This window comes from Oncorhynchus tshawytscha, linkage group LG02, assembly GCF_018296145.1.
Source record: "Oncorhynchus tshawytscha isolate Ot180627B linkage group LG02, Otsh_v2.0, whole genome shotgun sequence".
NCBI classification, from domain to species: domain Eukaryota; kingdom Metazoa; phylum Chordata; class Actinopteri; order Salmoniformes; family Salmonidae; genus Oncorhynchus; species Oncorhynchus tshawytscha.
In genome coordinates, this window is record NC_056430.1 from 60,195,178 (window position 1) to 60,210,704 (window position 15,527).

At 43.1% G+C, this 15,527-nt stretch overlaps 2 long non-coding RNA genes across 2 annotated transcripts in view; one reads left to right on the plus strand and one right to left on the minus strand.

Moving 5' to 3' along the window:
- LOC112222972 overlaps positions 1–15,527 on the plus strand; it is a 266,640-nt gene that overhangs the window by 30,527 nt on the left and 220,586 nt on the right. The gene's annotated exons all lie outside the window — the stretch shown is intronic.
- On the minus strand, positions 9,727–11,270 carry LOC121840100. The gene is made up of 4 exons (XR_006079410.1): positions 11,145–11,270; positions 10,867–10,957; positions 10,684–10,779; positions 9,727–10,095 (listed from the first exon to the last, which is right to left on the minus strand). It is a non-coding gene; the product is annotated as an uncharacterized LOC121840100 (long non-coding RNA).

Consider the following 15,527-nt stretch of genomic DNA (forward strand, 5'->3'; position numbering starts at 1 on the left):
ACATAAGCGGGAACAACACCGACGATCAGGGTGGCCTTCCCGGCAGGGGTATGGAAGCTGACTCGGGCTGTTTGGTAACGTTTGGTATACCCTTATCAGATGGATAATTTGGTAGAGCTGGCCCCTCAGGGATTCCTCTTCGGTGCACTTCCAGTCATGAAACTTTTGAACCCAGTCTCCGGGATTCAGCTGATAGCGGGACTGAATCTCCGCCTTCAAACTCTGCCTTCACACCCCCAGCCCCAAACTCAATGTCGAAGTACGTCACCTGTGCTTTGCCTGTGAGCAGGGGGGCAAGGAATCCTTCCCAGTCGTCCTGAGGCCATCTCTCTTACTGAGTCAATCATTCGAAGGCCAAAAAAAGGTTTTCACATCATCGTCCTCCGACAGACGTGGAATCAGCGCGCTGATGTTGGGCATCCTACGATCCCTGGGAGATGGTCTGTCTGCTAGTTCGGACCTGAGGAGGTCTAGGGTCTCCTGTTGGGTGATGGCGCAGGCCATTAGCTGACGTAGCAACTCTTCGCTCATGCCTGTCAGCGGGTGTAGAGGGCTTCTGAAAGATAAAAAGTATCACAGCCACCGAAAAGGGGATTGATTGTGGTCTTGCCTCAAGGTGCCTTCATTCTCCACCAGTTGTGATGGATCAGCTAGTCCAAAAGACCCTTGCACAGGCGGGAGGCATGAAATGAACAGACCGGAGGCAGTGATTGTGGTTCATTTTCTATTGTCACTAAATATGTTATTTCGCACAACCAAATAATTGCAGTACAAGCTAGCTTTCAACGCTGGAACAACTGTGTAGAAATAATAAACATAAACTAAGGAGATGACCAAAAGGCCATGGCCAAAAAGGGAACACGAAACAACAAATGACTCCCTTTGTCTACACACAATATTTACAGGGGTAACACTTCCCTCTATCTATAGCTGCCTCTTTAATATAGAGACACTGTATCTCAGATGAAGAAGCTTTCCCTGCGGTAGGAAGGTCCGACATCCTTACAGATCCCTGTGTCTGCTCACAATCCACCCTGAGCTCATTTCCTGGCACACCTTTTCAGAGGGAGACACCAAGACAATTAGTGGGCCCAGGTGTGTGTTAATTGGCTTTTTATTATTTTATTATTTTATTTCACCTTCATTTAACCAGGTAAGCAAGTTGAGAACAACTTACAGTCAATAATACAGTAGATAAATAAGTCTATATACAATGTGAGCAAATGAGGTGAAATAAGGGAGTTAAAGGCAAAAAAGGCCATGGTGGTCGAAGTAAATACAATATAGCAAGTAAAACACTGGAATGGTCGATTTCCAGTGGAAGAATGTGCAAAGTAGAGATAGAAATAATGGGGTGCAAAGGAGGTAAATAAATAATGGCCAGCCATCGAGAACGTACAGGTCGCAGTGGTTGGTAGTATATGGGGCTTTGGTGACAAAATGGATGGCACTGTGATAGACTGCATCCAATTTATTGAGTAGGGTATTGGAAGCTATTTTTGTAAATGACATCGCCGAAGTCGAGAATCGGCAGGATGGTCAGTTTTACAAGGGTATGTTTGGCAGCATGAGAGAAGGATGCTTTGTTGAGAAATAGGAAGCCAATTCTAGATTTAACTTTGGATTATAGATGTTTGATGTGAGTCTGGAATGAGAGTTTACAGTCTAACGAGACACCTAGATATTTGTAGCTGTCCACATATTCTAAGTCAGAACAGTCCAGAGTAGTGATGTTGGACGGGAGGGCAGGTGTGGGCAGCGATCGGTTGAAGAGCATGCATTTAGTTTTACTTGTATTTAAGTGTAATTGGAGGCCACGGAAGGAGAGTTGTATGGCATTGAAGCTCGTCTGGAGGGTTGTTAACACAGTGTCCAAAGAAGGGCCAGACGTATACAGAATGGTGTCGTCTGCATAGAGGTGGATCAGAGACTCACCAGCAGCTAGAGCGACATCATTGATGTATACAGAGAAGAGAGTCGGTCCAAGAATGGAACTCTGTGGCACCCCCATAGAGACTGCCAGAGGCCCGGACAACAGGCCCTTCGATTTGACACACTGAACTCTATCAGAGAAGTAGTTGGTGAACCAGGCGAGGCAATCATTTGAGAAACCAAGGCTATTGAGTCTGCCGATGAGGATGTGGTGATTGACAGAGTCGAAAGCCTTGGCCAGGTCAATGAATACGGCTGCACAGGATTGTTTCTTATCGATTGCGGTTTTAAGATATTGTTTAGGACCTTGAGCGTGGCTGAGGTGCACCCATGACCAGCTCTGAAACCAGATTGCATAGCGCAGAAGGTATGGTGGGATTCGAAATGGTCGGTAATCTGTTTGTTGAATTGGCTTTCAAAGACCTTAGAAAGGCAGGGTAGGATAGATTAAAGGTCTGTAGCAGTTTGTATCTAGAGTGTCCCTCCCCCCTTTGAGGAGGGGGATGACCGCAGCAGCTTTCCAATCTTTGGGAATCTCAGATGACTCGAAAGAGAGGTTGAACAGGCTATTAATAGGGGTTGCAACAATTTCGGCAGATCATTTTAGAAAAAAAGGGTCCAGATTGTTTAGTCCGGCTGATTTGTAGGGGCCCAGATTTTGCAGCTCTTTCAGAACATCAGCTGACTGGATTTGGGAGAAGGAGAAATGGGGAAGGCTTGGGCAAGTTGCTGTGGGGGGTGCAGTGCTGTTGACCTGGGTAGGGGTAGCCAGGTGGAAAGCATAGCCAGCCGTAGAAAAATGCTTATTAAAATTCTCAATTATATTGGATTTATCGGTGGTGACAGTGTTTCCTCTCCTCAGTGCAGTGGGCAGCTGGGAGGAGGTGCTCCTATTCTACATGGACTTTACAGTGTCTCAGAACTTTTTGAGTTTGTGTTGCAGGAAGCAAATTTCTGCTTGAAAAAGCTAGCTTTGGCTTTTCTAACTGCCTGTGTATATTGTTTTCTAGCTTCCCTGAAAAGCTGCATATCACGGGGGCTGTTCGATGCTAATGCAGAATGCCATAGGATGTTTGTGTGTTGGTTAAGAGTAGTCAGGTCTAGAGAGAACCAAGGGCTATATCTGTTCCTGGTTCAAAATTTCTTGAATGGGGAATGCTAATTTAAGATGGTGAGGAAGGCATTTAAATAACCAGGCATTCTCTACTGACGGGATGAGATCAATATCCTTCCAGGATAACCCGGCCAGATCGATAAGAAAGGCCTGCTCACTGAAGTGTTTCAGGGAGCGTTTGACAGTGATGAGTGGAGGTCGTTTGACCGCTGACCCATTACGGATGCAGGCAATGGGGCAGTAATCGCTGAGATCTTGGTTGAAAACAGCATAGGTGTATTTAGAGGGCAAGTTGGTTAGGGGTGGTACCTGGTAGGTTCATTGATAATTTGTGTGAGATTGAGGGCATCAAGCTTAGATTGTAGGATGGCTGGGGTGTTAAGCATGTTCCAGTTTAGATCGCCAGGCAAATCAAATCAAATCAAATCAAATTTTATTTGTCACATACACACGGTTAGCAGATGTTAATGCGAGTGTAGCGAAATGCTTGTGCTTCTAGTTCCGACAATGCAGTAATAACGAGCAAGTAATCTAACTAACAATTCCAAAAAAAACTACTGTCATACACAGTGTAAGGGGATAAAGAATATGTACATAAGGATATATGAATGAGTGATGGTACAGAGCAGCATAGGCAAGATACAGTAGATGATATCGAGTACAGTATATACATATGAGATAAGTATGTAAACCAAGTGGCATAGTTAAAGTGGCTAGTGATACATGTATTACATAAGGATGCAGTCGATGATATAGAGTACAGTATCAACGTATGCATATGAGATGAACAATGTAGGGTAAGTAACATTATATAAGGTAGCATTGTTTAAAGTGGCTAGTGATATATTTACATCATTTCCCATCGATTCCCATGATTAAAGTGGCTGGAGTAGAGTCAGTGTCATTGACAGTGTGTTGGCAGTAGCCACTCAATGTTAGTGGTGGCTGTTTAACAGTCTGATGGCCTTGAGATAGAAGCTGTTTTTCAGTCTCTCGGTCCCAGCTTTGATGCACCTGTACTGACCTCGCCTTCTGGATGGCAGCGGGGTGAACAGGCAGTGGCTCGGGTGGTTGATGTCCTTGATGATCTTTATGGCCTTCCTGTAGCATCGGGTGGTGTAGGTGTCCTGGAGGGCAGGTAGTTTGCCCCCGGTGATGCGTTGTGCAGACCTCACTACCCTCTGGAGAGCCTTACGGTTGAGGGCGGTGCAGTTGCCATACCAGGCGGTGATACAGCCCGCCAGGATGCTCTCGATTGTGCATCTGTAGAAGTTTGTGAGTGCTTTTGGTGACAAGCCAAATTTCTTCAGCCTCCTGAGGTTGAAGAGGCGCTGCTGCGCCTTCCTCACGATGCTGTCTGTGTGAGTGGACCAATTCAGTTTGTCTGTGATGTGTATGCCGAGGAACTTAAAACTTGCTACCCTCTCCACTACTGTTCCATCGATGTGGATGGGGGGGTGTTCCCTCTGCTGTTTCCTGAAGTCCACAATCATCTCCTTAGTTTTGTTGACGTTGAGTGTGAGGTTATTTTCCTGACACCACACTCCGAGGGCCCTCACCTCCTCCCTGTAGGCCGTCTCGTCGTTGTTGGTAATCAAGCCTACCACTGTTGTGTCGTCCGCAAACATGATGATTGAGTTGGAGGCGTGCATGGCCACGCAGTCGTGGGTGAACAGGGAGTACAGGAGAGGGCTCAGAACGCACCCTTGTGGGGCCCCAGTGTTGAGGATCAGCGGGGAGGAGATGTTGTTGCCTACCCTCACCACCTGGGGGCGGCCCGTCAGGAAGTCCAGTACCCAGTTGCACAGGGCGGGGTCGAGACCCAGGGTCTCGAGCTTGATGACGAGCTTGGAGGGTACTATGGTGTTGAATGCCGAGCTGTAGTCGATGAACAGCATTCTCACATAGGTATTCCTCTTGTCCAGATGGGTTAGGGCAGTGTGCAGTGTGGTTGAGATTGCATCGTCTGTGGACCTATTTGGGCGGTAAGCAAATTGGAGTGGGTCAAGGGTGTCAGGTAGGGTGGAGATGATATGGTCCTTGACTAGTCTCTCAAAGCACTTCATGATGACGGATGTGAGTGCTACGGGGCGGTAGTCGTTTAGCTCAGTTACCTTAGCTTTCTTGGGAACAGGAACAATGGTGGCCCTCTTGAAGCATGTGGGAACAGCAGACTGGTATAGGGATTGATTGAATATGTCCGTAAACACACCGGCCAGCTGGTCTGCGCATGCTCTGAGGGCGCGGCTGGGGATGCCGTCTGGGCCTGCAGCCTTGCGAGGGTTAACACGTTTAAATGTCTTACTCACTTCGGCTGCAGTGAAGGAGAGACCGCATGTTTCCGTTGCAGGCCGTGTCAGTGGCACTGTATTGTCCTCAAAGCGGGCAAAAAGTTATTTAGTCTGCCTGGGAGCAAGACATCCTGGTCCGTGACTGGGCTGGGTTTCTTCCTGTAGTCCGTGATTGACTGTAGACCCTGCCACATACCTCTTGTGTCTGAGCCGTTGAATTGAGATTCTACTTTGTCTCTGTACTGGCGCTTAGCTTGTTTGATAGCCTTGCGGAGGGAATAGCTGCACTGTTTGTATTCAGCCATGTTACCAGACACCTTGCCCTGATTAAAAGCAGTGGTTCGTGCCTTCAGTTTCACACGAATGCTGCCATCAATCCACGGTTTCTGGTTAGGGAATGTTTTAATCGTTGCTATGGGAACGACATCCTCAACGCACGTTCTAATGAACTCGCACACCGTATCAGCGTATTCGTCAATGTTGTTGTCTGACGCAATACGAAACATCTCCCAGTCCACGTGATGGAAGCAGTCTTGGAGTGTGGAGTCAGCTTGGTCGGACCAGCGTTGGACAGACCTCAGCGTGGGAGCTTCTTGTTTTAGTTTCTGTCTGTAGGCAGGGATCACTCTGTAGGCAGAGTCGTGGTCCGCTTTTCCGAAAGGGGGGCGGGGCAGGGCCTTATATGCGTCGCGGAAGTTAGAGTAACAATGATCCAGGGTCTTTCCACCCCTGGTTGCGCAATCGATATGCTGATAAAATTTAGGGAGTCTTGTTTTCAGATTAGCCTTGTTAAAATCCCCAGCTACAATGAATGCAGCCTCCGGATAAATCGTTTCCAGTTTGCAGAGAGTTAAATAAAGTTCGTTCAGAGCCATCGATGTGTCTGCTTGGGGGATATATACGGCTGTGATTATAATCGAAGAGAATTCTCTTGGTAGATAATGGTCTACATTTGATTGTGAGGAATTCTAAATCAGGTGAACAGAAGGATTTGAGTTCCTGTATGTTTCTTTCATCACACCATGTCATGTTGGCCATAAGACATACGCCCCCGCCCCTCTTCTTACCAGAAAGATGTTTGTTTCTGTCGGCGCGATGCGTGGAGAAACCCGCTGGCTGCATCGCTTCGGATTGCGTCTCTCCAGTTAGCCATGTTTCCGTGAAGCAGAGAACGTTACAGTCTCTGATGTCCCTCTGGAATGCTACCCTTGCTCGGATTTCATCAACCTTGTTGTCAAGAGACTGGACATTGGCAAGAAGAATGCTAGGGAGTGGTGCACGATGTGCCCGTCTCCGGAGTCTGACCAGAAGACCGCTTCGTTTCCCTCTTTTTCTGAGTCGTTTTTTTTTTGGTCGCTGCATGTGATCCACTCGGTTACACTGGTTGTAAGGCAGAACACAGGATCCGCGTCGCGAAAAACATATTCTTGGTCGTACTGATGGTGAGTTGACGCTGATCTTATATTCAGTAGTTCTTGTCGGCTGTATGTAAAGAAACCTAAGATGACCTGGGGTACTAGTGTAAGAAATAACACGTAAAAAAACAAAAAACTGCATAGTTTCCTAGGAACGCGAAGCGAGGCGGCCATCTCTGTCGGCGCCGGAAGTACAGCACGAGCTCTAAAGATACATGGGGGGAAATCGGTTCACATATTTTGTCCAGAGCACAGCGGGGAGGCAGAGGGTGGTCTATAGCAGGTGGCAACGGTGAGAGACTTGTTTCTAGAGAGGTGGATTTCTAAAAGTAGAAGTTCAAATTGTTTGGGTACAGACCTAGATAGTAGGACAGAACTCTGCAGGCTATCTGTGCAGTAGATTGCAACGTTCTAATGTTGACATGCATGAAACCTAGGCTATTACGGTTACAGAAATCATCAAAAGAGAGCGTCTGGAGAATAGGATTGGAGCTAGGCACTGCAGGGCCTGGATTCACCTCTACATCACCAGAGGAATAGAGGAAGAGGAAGATAAGAGTACGGCTAAAAGCTATGAGAGTTGGTCGTCTAGAACGTCCGGAACAGAGCGTAAAAGGAGGTTTCTGGGGGCAATAAAATAGCTTCAAGGTATAATGTACAGACAAAGGTAATGTAGGATATGAAAACGTTGGAGGTTTCCTCTCCTCAATGCAGTGGGCAGCTGGGAGGAGGTGCTCTTATTCTCCATGGAGTTTACAGTGTCTCAGAACTTTTTTGAGTTTGTGTTGCAGGAAGCAAATTTCTGCTTGAAAAAGCTAGCTTTGGCTTTTTTAACTGCCTGTGTATATTGGTTTCTAGCTTCCCTGAAAAGCTGCATATCACGGGGGCTGTTCGATGCTAATGCAGAACGCCATAGGATGTTTTTGTGTTGTTTAAGAGCAGTCAGGTTTGGAGAGAACCAAGTGTTATATCTGTTCCTGGTTCTCAATTTATTGAATGGGGCATGCTTATTTAAGATGGTGAGGAAAGCGATGCTGTCTACAATGTCTACAATGCTGTAGACACCTTGGGGAATACGTAGAAAGCGTAGGCTCGTTGATGGTACATTCACAGCCAAATAGGGAGACATTGGAACGCAGCGCTTTCAAAACCTGGGGCACCTCCGGATTGGATTTTTCTCAATATCTTTACAGTTTTGGAAACGTTAGAGTGTTTTCTATCGAAAGCTGTCAATTATATGCATATTCTAGCATCTTTTCCTGACAAAATATCCCGTTTAAAACGGGAACGTTTTTTTTCCAAAAATGAAAATACTGCCCCCTAGCACCAAGAGGTTTTTACCAATTTCCACCCAGGAAATGGTGTCTGTAGGTGCTGTCACAAAGTTCAAATTCAACACAGTTGTCATTGACTTGTTGGATATTGATTTCCCAGTGAGCAAACTTTTTCTGTACTTACAGCATTCTAATAAATTATTTTTCTATCAGGTTTTTGTTTGGTAGACCTCATTTTGTTATTCAAAATGTTGTCCGATTTTTGATTTGGGGAAACCTCAACAAACAAACAAGGAGAGAAGCTGAAAAGTCCAAAAACCATCCCAAATTAAAAGTTAATGGGATTCTAACTCAAGACCGTAATTTTATATCCACCACTATTAAAAATGTCCTTATAGACTCTGTCAGGGAACTGTCTCGAGGATTTTCAAACAAGACCTCAACTCTCACTCCTATGGAAAATAGCAAATCAATATTCAGAATATCCGAACTTTCAGCATCAGCAGTGGACAGTGTTATCAACTGCTTCACGAACTCTAGAACAAAATATTTACAGTGCCTTCAGAAATTGTTCACACCCCTCGAATTTTTCAAATGTTATTGTGTTACAGCCAGAAATTAAAATGGATTAAATTGAGATTAGTCACTGGCCTACACACAATTCCCCATAATATCCAAGTGGAAATGTTTTTACATTTTTTTTATTCACAAATTAATTTGAAAATGAACAACTGAAATGTCTTGAGTCAATAAGTATTCAACACCTTTGTTATGACAAGCCTAAATCAGTTCAGGAGTGAAAATGTCCTTATTAAGTCACGTAATAAGTTGCATGGACTCACTCTGTTTGTAATAATAGATTCTTACATGACTACCTCATCTCATTCTTACATGACTACCTCTGAATTTCAAACACAGATTCAACCACAGAGACCAGGGAGGTTTTCCAATGCCTCGCAAAGAAGGGCACCTATTGGTACATGGATAGAAAAAAAGGCATGGGGAAACACCAGGCCAAATCTACACTGGAGTTGCTTACCAAGAAGACAGTGAATATTCCTGAGTGGCCGAGATACAGTTTTGACTTAAATCTGCTTGAAAATCTATAGCGAGACTAGAAAATGGTTGTCTAGCAATGATCAACAACCAATTTGACAGAGCTTGAAGAATTAAGAAAATAATATAATTGGCATATATTGTACAATCCAGGTGTGCAAGTTCTTAGAGACCTATCCAGAAAGACTCTGTAATCACTGCCAACTGGGATTCCAACATTTGTTGTGAATTCTTATGTAAATCAGATATTTCTCTATTTCATTTTCAATAAATTAGCAAAAATAATTATAAACATGTTTTCACGTTGTCATTGTTGGGGTAATGTGTGTAGATAAGTGACAAAGGTTTTTTTCCCCATTTTGAATTCCGGAATGTAGCTTATTAGAAGATCCAGGATATGTTACTGCTGTTATCAAGCTCACTCTCAAGACGGTACGTCTAGTGTGTGTTTGTGGATATGTGTACTACTATTACTGCACAATCTGATGTAATTTGCTCTGCATGCACTGCATCTGTATTATGGTCAAGTTCACGTTGTTCATACTGAATAGAAACACGAAATAAAACAATATTACGAAACATGTATGATGTAATTGAAACACTGCTAAACGTGTAAGATTAATAAAAAAATGACTAAACATGTCTTATGTTTGATAGTTTATTGGAGGATCACAATATGACAAGTCAACCATACAATTATTTATCCACTAACTTGACCAATCAACTATCATGTGTCAGGACATAAAGTACATGTTCATGGATAAAACATATATTCTTCAGAATGTTGATGAGTTCTTCTCAGAACCAAAGTACCAATTAACTGTATTACTGTTGTTGTTTTTTGACAATCATTGATTGATGGTTGTTGGAATGATTCACTGAGGTAATGTTAGTGATGACTTCAGAGGTGATAGCTGATTCCATATGGAGACTGAAAAGGATCCTTGGCATCCCCATGCTGGTCGCTTCTCACCCAACAAGTTCCTTGGCTACGTTCCAAAGCGCGCCCCAAACTGTCGAATACAGTTTTAAATCATCTTTATGCAAAATACCTTTTTTAAAAGCTAAATATTTGAAAATGACTCCAACATTTTCAAAACATATCACAATTATAAGTGACTACCTTTTAAACTTACTGTTGTAAGACCAGTATTTAACTACCATTTAAAAAATATTTTCCCTCTACGAAACATGATGCTAATTAACTGTAGAGATCGAGTTAGCCATGTTACTCCCTCCGCATTTCCTACCACCCTCTGTTAACCTCCCGTTGACAATTTACTGTTGCTCAGACAGACAGACAGACAGACAGACAGATAGACAGATAGATAGATAGATAGATAGATAGATAGATAGATAGATAGATAGATAGATAGATAGATAGATAGATAGATAGATAGATAGATAGATAGATAGATAGATAGATAGATAGATAGATAGATAGATAGATAGATAGATAGATAGATAGATAGATAGATAGATAGATAGATAGATAGATAGATAGATAGATAGATAGATAGATAGATAGATAGATAGATAGACAGACAGACAGACAGACAGACAGACAGACAGACAGACAGATAGATAGATAGCTAGCTCACATGCTGCTTCATCTTCAGAGGGGCTGGTCTTCAGAGTAGCCAACTTTGCCAAAAAGGCAGCCTTTCCATTTTTTTCATCATCCTCCTGCAGGAGAGCTGAGGAAGAAAGATTTTTCATTTAACTAGATTGTATCAGATGAAACCCGGGCAGTAAAGTAGTACACATTTACAGACAACACATACCATCCTCAGAGTTATCTTCATTGAGGGAGCTTGCTAACAGGACACCCACTAGAGCGAACAGCAGTAACATACTCTGGATCTTCATCCTTTACTAAAGCACATAGAGCACAACTTGTTAACACACACACACACACACACACACATACACACACACACACACATACACACACACACATGTCCACCTACACCTCTCCATCCATTCCTACCAGTCCACTTGTATACTCCTGCCCACTCCTATACACCTTTGCAAAGAAGATTCTCAGTGAAAACAAACATACCTCTTACAGTTGGACGATGCTGTCTGATTGATGGCTGTTTATCTGGATGATGTCTTCTGGACGTCAATAGTAGTGTGGCGTCTCTCTGCCCTCTGCAGCCCTGTTTTATACTCTTTCTGCAGATGCTGTACCTGCCCCACCCATCCACACCTCTCACAGCCGATTAACAAGCAAAATGACATTACTCCCATGGCGATAACCGCAATCATGCACAGCCTGAAGCTTATGACCTCCATCCAGGCAAAACTTCTGTCAATATTATGGTTTCCTAGTTATTTCAACTGAATTTCTGACCTGGAGCTTGGATAGACTTGAATTTATAAATGGTGGTAGCACTTTATATTAAGGCTGTATCCATAATCCATTCATAACACATTTGTGAATCCAATCATTACACCTTTAATTTATTTTATTGAAACTTTATTTAACCAGGTTAGTCTCGTTAAAATAAAAATCTCATATTAGAGAGACCTGGAACAAGACAGCAGCATCAAATCATATTGTATTTGTTACATAGGCTAAAAACAACAGTTGTAGGTAGACCTTACAGTGAAATGCTTACTTACGAGCCCTTAACCAACAATGTCGTTTGAAGAAAAATAAGTGTATGTAAAAAAAATGACAAAAAAAATAAATATGAATAATAGATAACTAACAAATAATAAAGGAGCAACAATAAAAAAGCATCTAGGGTGGCTGGAATCTTTGGAAATCTTTAGAGCCTTCCTCTGACACCGCCTAGTATAGATGTCCTGGATGGCAGGAAGCTTGGCCCCAGTGTACGCACTACCCCCTGTAGCAACTTGTGGTCATAGGCCGAGCAGTTGCCATACCAGGCAGTGATGCAACCAATCGCAGTTGCCATACCAGGCGCTGCTGCAACCAATCAGGATGTTCTCGATGGTGCAGCTGTAGAACTTTTTGAGGATCTGAGGACCTATGCCAAATCTTTTCATTATCTTGAAGGGGAATAGGCAATGTTGTGCCCTCTTCACGACTGTCTTGTTGTGTTTGGACCATAGTTTGTTGGTGATGTGGACACCAAGGAACTTGAAGCTCTCAACCTGCTCCACTAAAGCCCTGTCGACGAGAATGTGGGTGCTCGGCCCTCCTTTTCCTGAAGTCCACAATCATCTCCTTTGTCTTGATCACGTTGAGGTAGATGTTGTTATCCTGGCACCATACTGCCAGGTCTGTGACCTCCTCCCTATAGGCTGTCTCATCGTTGTCGGTGATCAGGCCTACCACTGTTGTGTCATCGGCAAATTTAATAATGGTGTTGGAGTCGTGCTTGGACATGCAATCATGCGTGAACAGGGAGTACAGGAGAGAACATAGCACTCATCCCCAAGGGGCCCCCGTGATGAGTTTCAACGTGGCAGATGTGTTGTTACCTACCCTTACCACCTGGGGGCGGCCTGTCGGGAAGTCCTTGATCCAGTTTCATAGGGAGGTGTTTAGTCCCAGGGACGTTAGCTTAGGGATGAGCTTTGAGGGTACTATGGTGTTGAACGCTGCTGAGCTGTAGTCAATGAATAGCATTCTCACGTAGGTGTTCCTTTTGTCCAGATGGGAAAGGGCAGTGTGGAGTGCAATAGAGATTGCATCATCTGTGGATCTGTTGAGGCAGTATGCAAATTGGTGTGGGTCTAGCGTCTTTGGGATAATGGTGTTGATGTGAGACATGACCAGCCTTTTCAAAGCACTTCATGGCTACAGATGTGAGTGCTACGGGTCGGTAGTCATTTAGTCAGGTTACCTTGGTGTTCTTGGGCACAGTTATGGCTGTCTGCTTGAAACATGTTGGTATTAAAGACTCGGTCATGGACAGGTTGAAAATGTCAGTGAAGACACTTGCCAGCTGGTCAGCACACGCTCGGAGTACACGTCCTGGTAATCCACCTGTTTCAAGGTCTTACTCACATCGGCTACGAGAGAGCGTAATCACAGTCGTCCGGAACATGCTGTCATGCATGCTTCAGTGTTGCTTGCCTCGAAGCGAGCATAGAAGTAATTTAGCTCGTCTGGTAGGCTCAACCCATCAGTTTCAGACAAACAGCCACATGACATGAACCAGACGAAGATATATCAATATAAAAAGCTGCACGTCAGTAATGTACATGTACACAACATAAGCCAGAAAAAAACTGAATGCAATACGTCAAAAGACAGGCTCACTATGGTATCAAAATGCTTCAGGTAAAACAATATCCTTGCATCAATAAGGCAATGCCGACTAGTGACATCGATAACAACTAGAAACAACTAAATGTCTCAACAACTTGAACTTCTCTAGGGACACCAGACCCTGGAGTTTTAGGTTGGCTTGGAGGGAATTCCAATACAAGGGGACTGATTAGTGAAAATACTTTGTTCCAAGCTCTGTACATTTGTTCAGGACTGTTAGCTTAAAACAAGATTGGTATCTGAGCTTGTAAGTGTTTTCATTTCGGGCTAATAGAGAACAGATAAAATTACAGTTTTTCTAAAATGGCTTTCTATATAAGAATGTACCAGTGTTATAGCCTGTGTGTTGCTAGCTATGTCCACCCGACAGCAATGTAGACATCACATGATACAGTCAAGAGCCTTCAGTGTATTTATTGAGGCTTGACCTTAAATAGTATTACTATAGTCCAACACTGATGGAAAAGTACAATGAATCCTCTATTTTATGGTGGCAAAGGAAAAACGAAATTGTGCCCGTAGTGAAGCCCAATACGCAGCTTGCTTTTACCAACAAGGTTCTCTACATGGGGTGTGAAGCTCAACTTCTCATCCACCTGATCTCCCAAATAATTTAATGTTATTTCTTGTTCCATGGAATGTCCATCCGAGGTAGTAATGACTTGGTTTCAGAGTGTTTAGCTTTGGAAAATACTAGGCATTTGTTTTAGAGGAATTATGAACAAGCTTCAGATCGTACGGATCGTGTTGAATGATGTGTTGAATGATGTTAAAAGTTGTGAGCTTTTTCAAAAGCCAAACTGCTGCTACTCGAGTAGAGAATAGTGTAATCCACATTCAATGATGGCCTAAGAACAGTGGGTTAACTGCCTGTTCAGGGGTAGAACAACAGATTGTCAGCTCAGGGATTTGAACTTCCAAACTTCAGGTTACTAGTCCAACACTCTAACCACTAGGCTACCCTGCCATCTTCCAATGCTGTTGATATAGTTAGTGTATGCATAAGCTGGAAGTATAAGTATTTAGTGTTGTCGTTCATTAGTTCACTCCAATTCAGGAAGGGGTGGTAGGGTAGGGAAAAAATAAAGGAACATATATTAAAAAACAATATATATATTTATATTGGAAAATAAATATACATTGTATATATTTATTTTAAAAAATCTATGGGGGATTTGAAATGATGCAGACAATTACATTGATAGAAGCCACAATCTATATGCCATACTGAAGCTGATCCACCCCTTAAAAAAGAAAGGAAAACAGCATGATCACTTTAAACGTTGTATTCCTTCTTGCAACTATCTATGAGTTCACCTTTTGCCCTTCGTTTGTGGACTTCAGTGCAGAACATATCAGCTGTCTGTGAACAAGCAAAAATAACTTTCATAGCCAACATAGATACGAGAAATACAAGTAAAAGTACAACTAAATATAGCTATCTCTCTCTTTCTCGAGCTTCTATTTGTTCAAAACTGTTCAACCACTGTGTTTCTCTCTCTTTGACTCAACCACTCACCACATTTTATGTACTGCAGTGCTAGATAGCTGTAGCTTATACTTTCAGTACAAGAATGATTCTCTGATTCTTTGATTGGGTGGACAACATGTCAGTTCATGACTGCAAAAGCTCTAATAGGTTGGAGGACGTCCCCTAGAAGTTGTTATAATTACTGTGTATGTTAATGGAAGGGGGTGAGAACCATGAGCCTCCTTGGTTTTGTATTATCAGAAAATGTTATTCATTGGACCTTTCATGTGACTGAGAGACTGCTTATCAACATGGCAATCACGTGCTCTCTCGACTGTCAGTGGAACATCTTATGGATAAATTTTGCGAATGCCTATTTCCTCAATTACTTTTGCAGAAACAGTGTATCAGCCATTTTTTGGTAAAGTTCTATTTTCACAGGAAACGAGAGGGAGCTTGGTTAGGAAATCTCAGTATCCCGGTTTCTGGCATTAATCCCTAGTGTGTATAGAGTTATATGTGCTGCCATGTTGTCTTGTATTTCAGCAGAAAATAGCAGAAAGTAATTATGTTTAACTTGCTGATATACAGTAGATGGAGGATCTGATGTGTGACGCAAATTCAATACCTGGCCTAGAGCGTGTTCTGGCCTGGACAACCTGGTGTAACTGTATTGTCATGCCAACAGCATGTTCTGTTCCAAGATACACAGATATCATTCATTA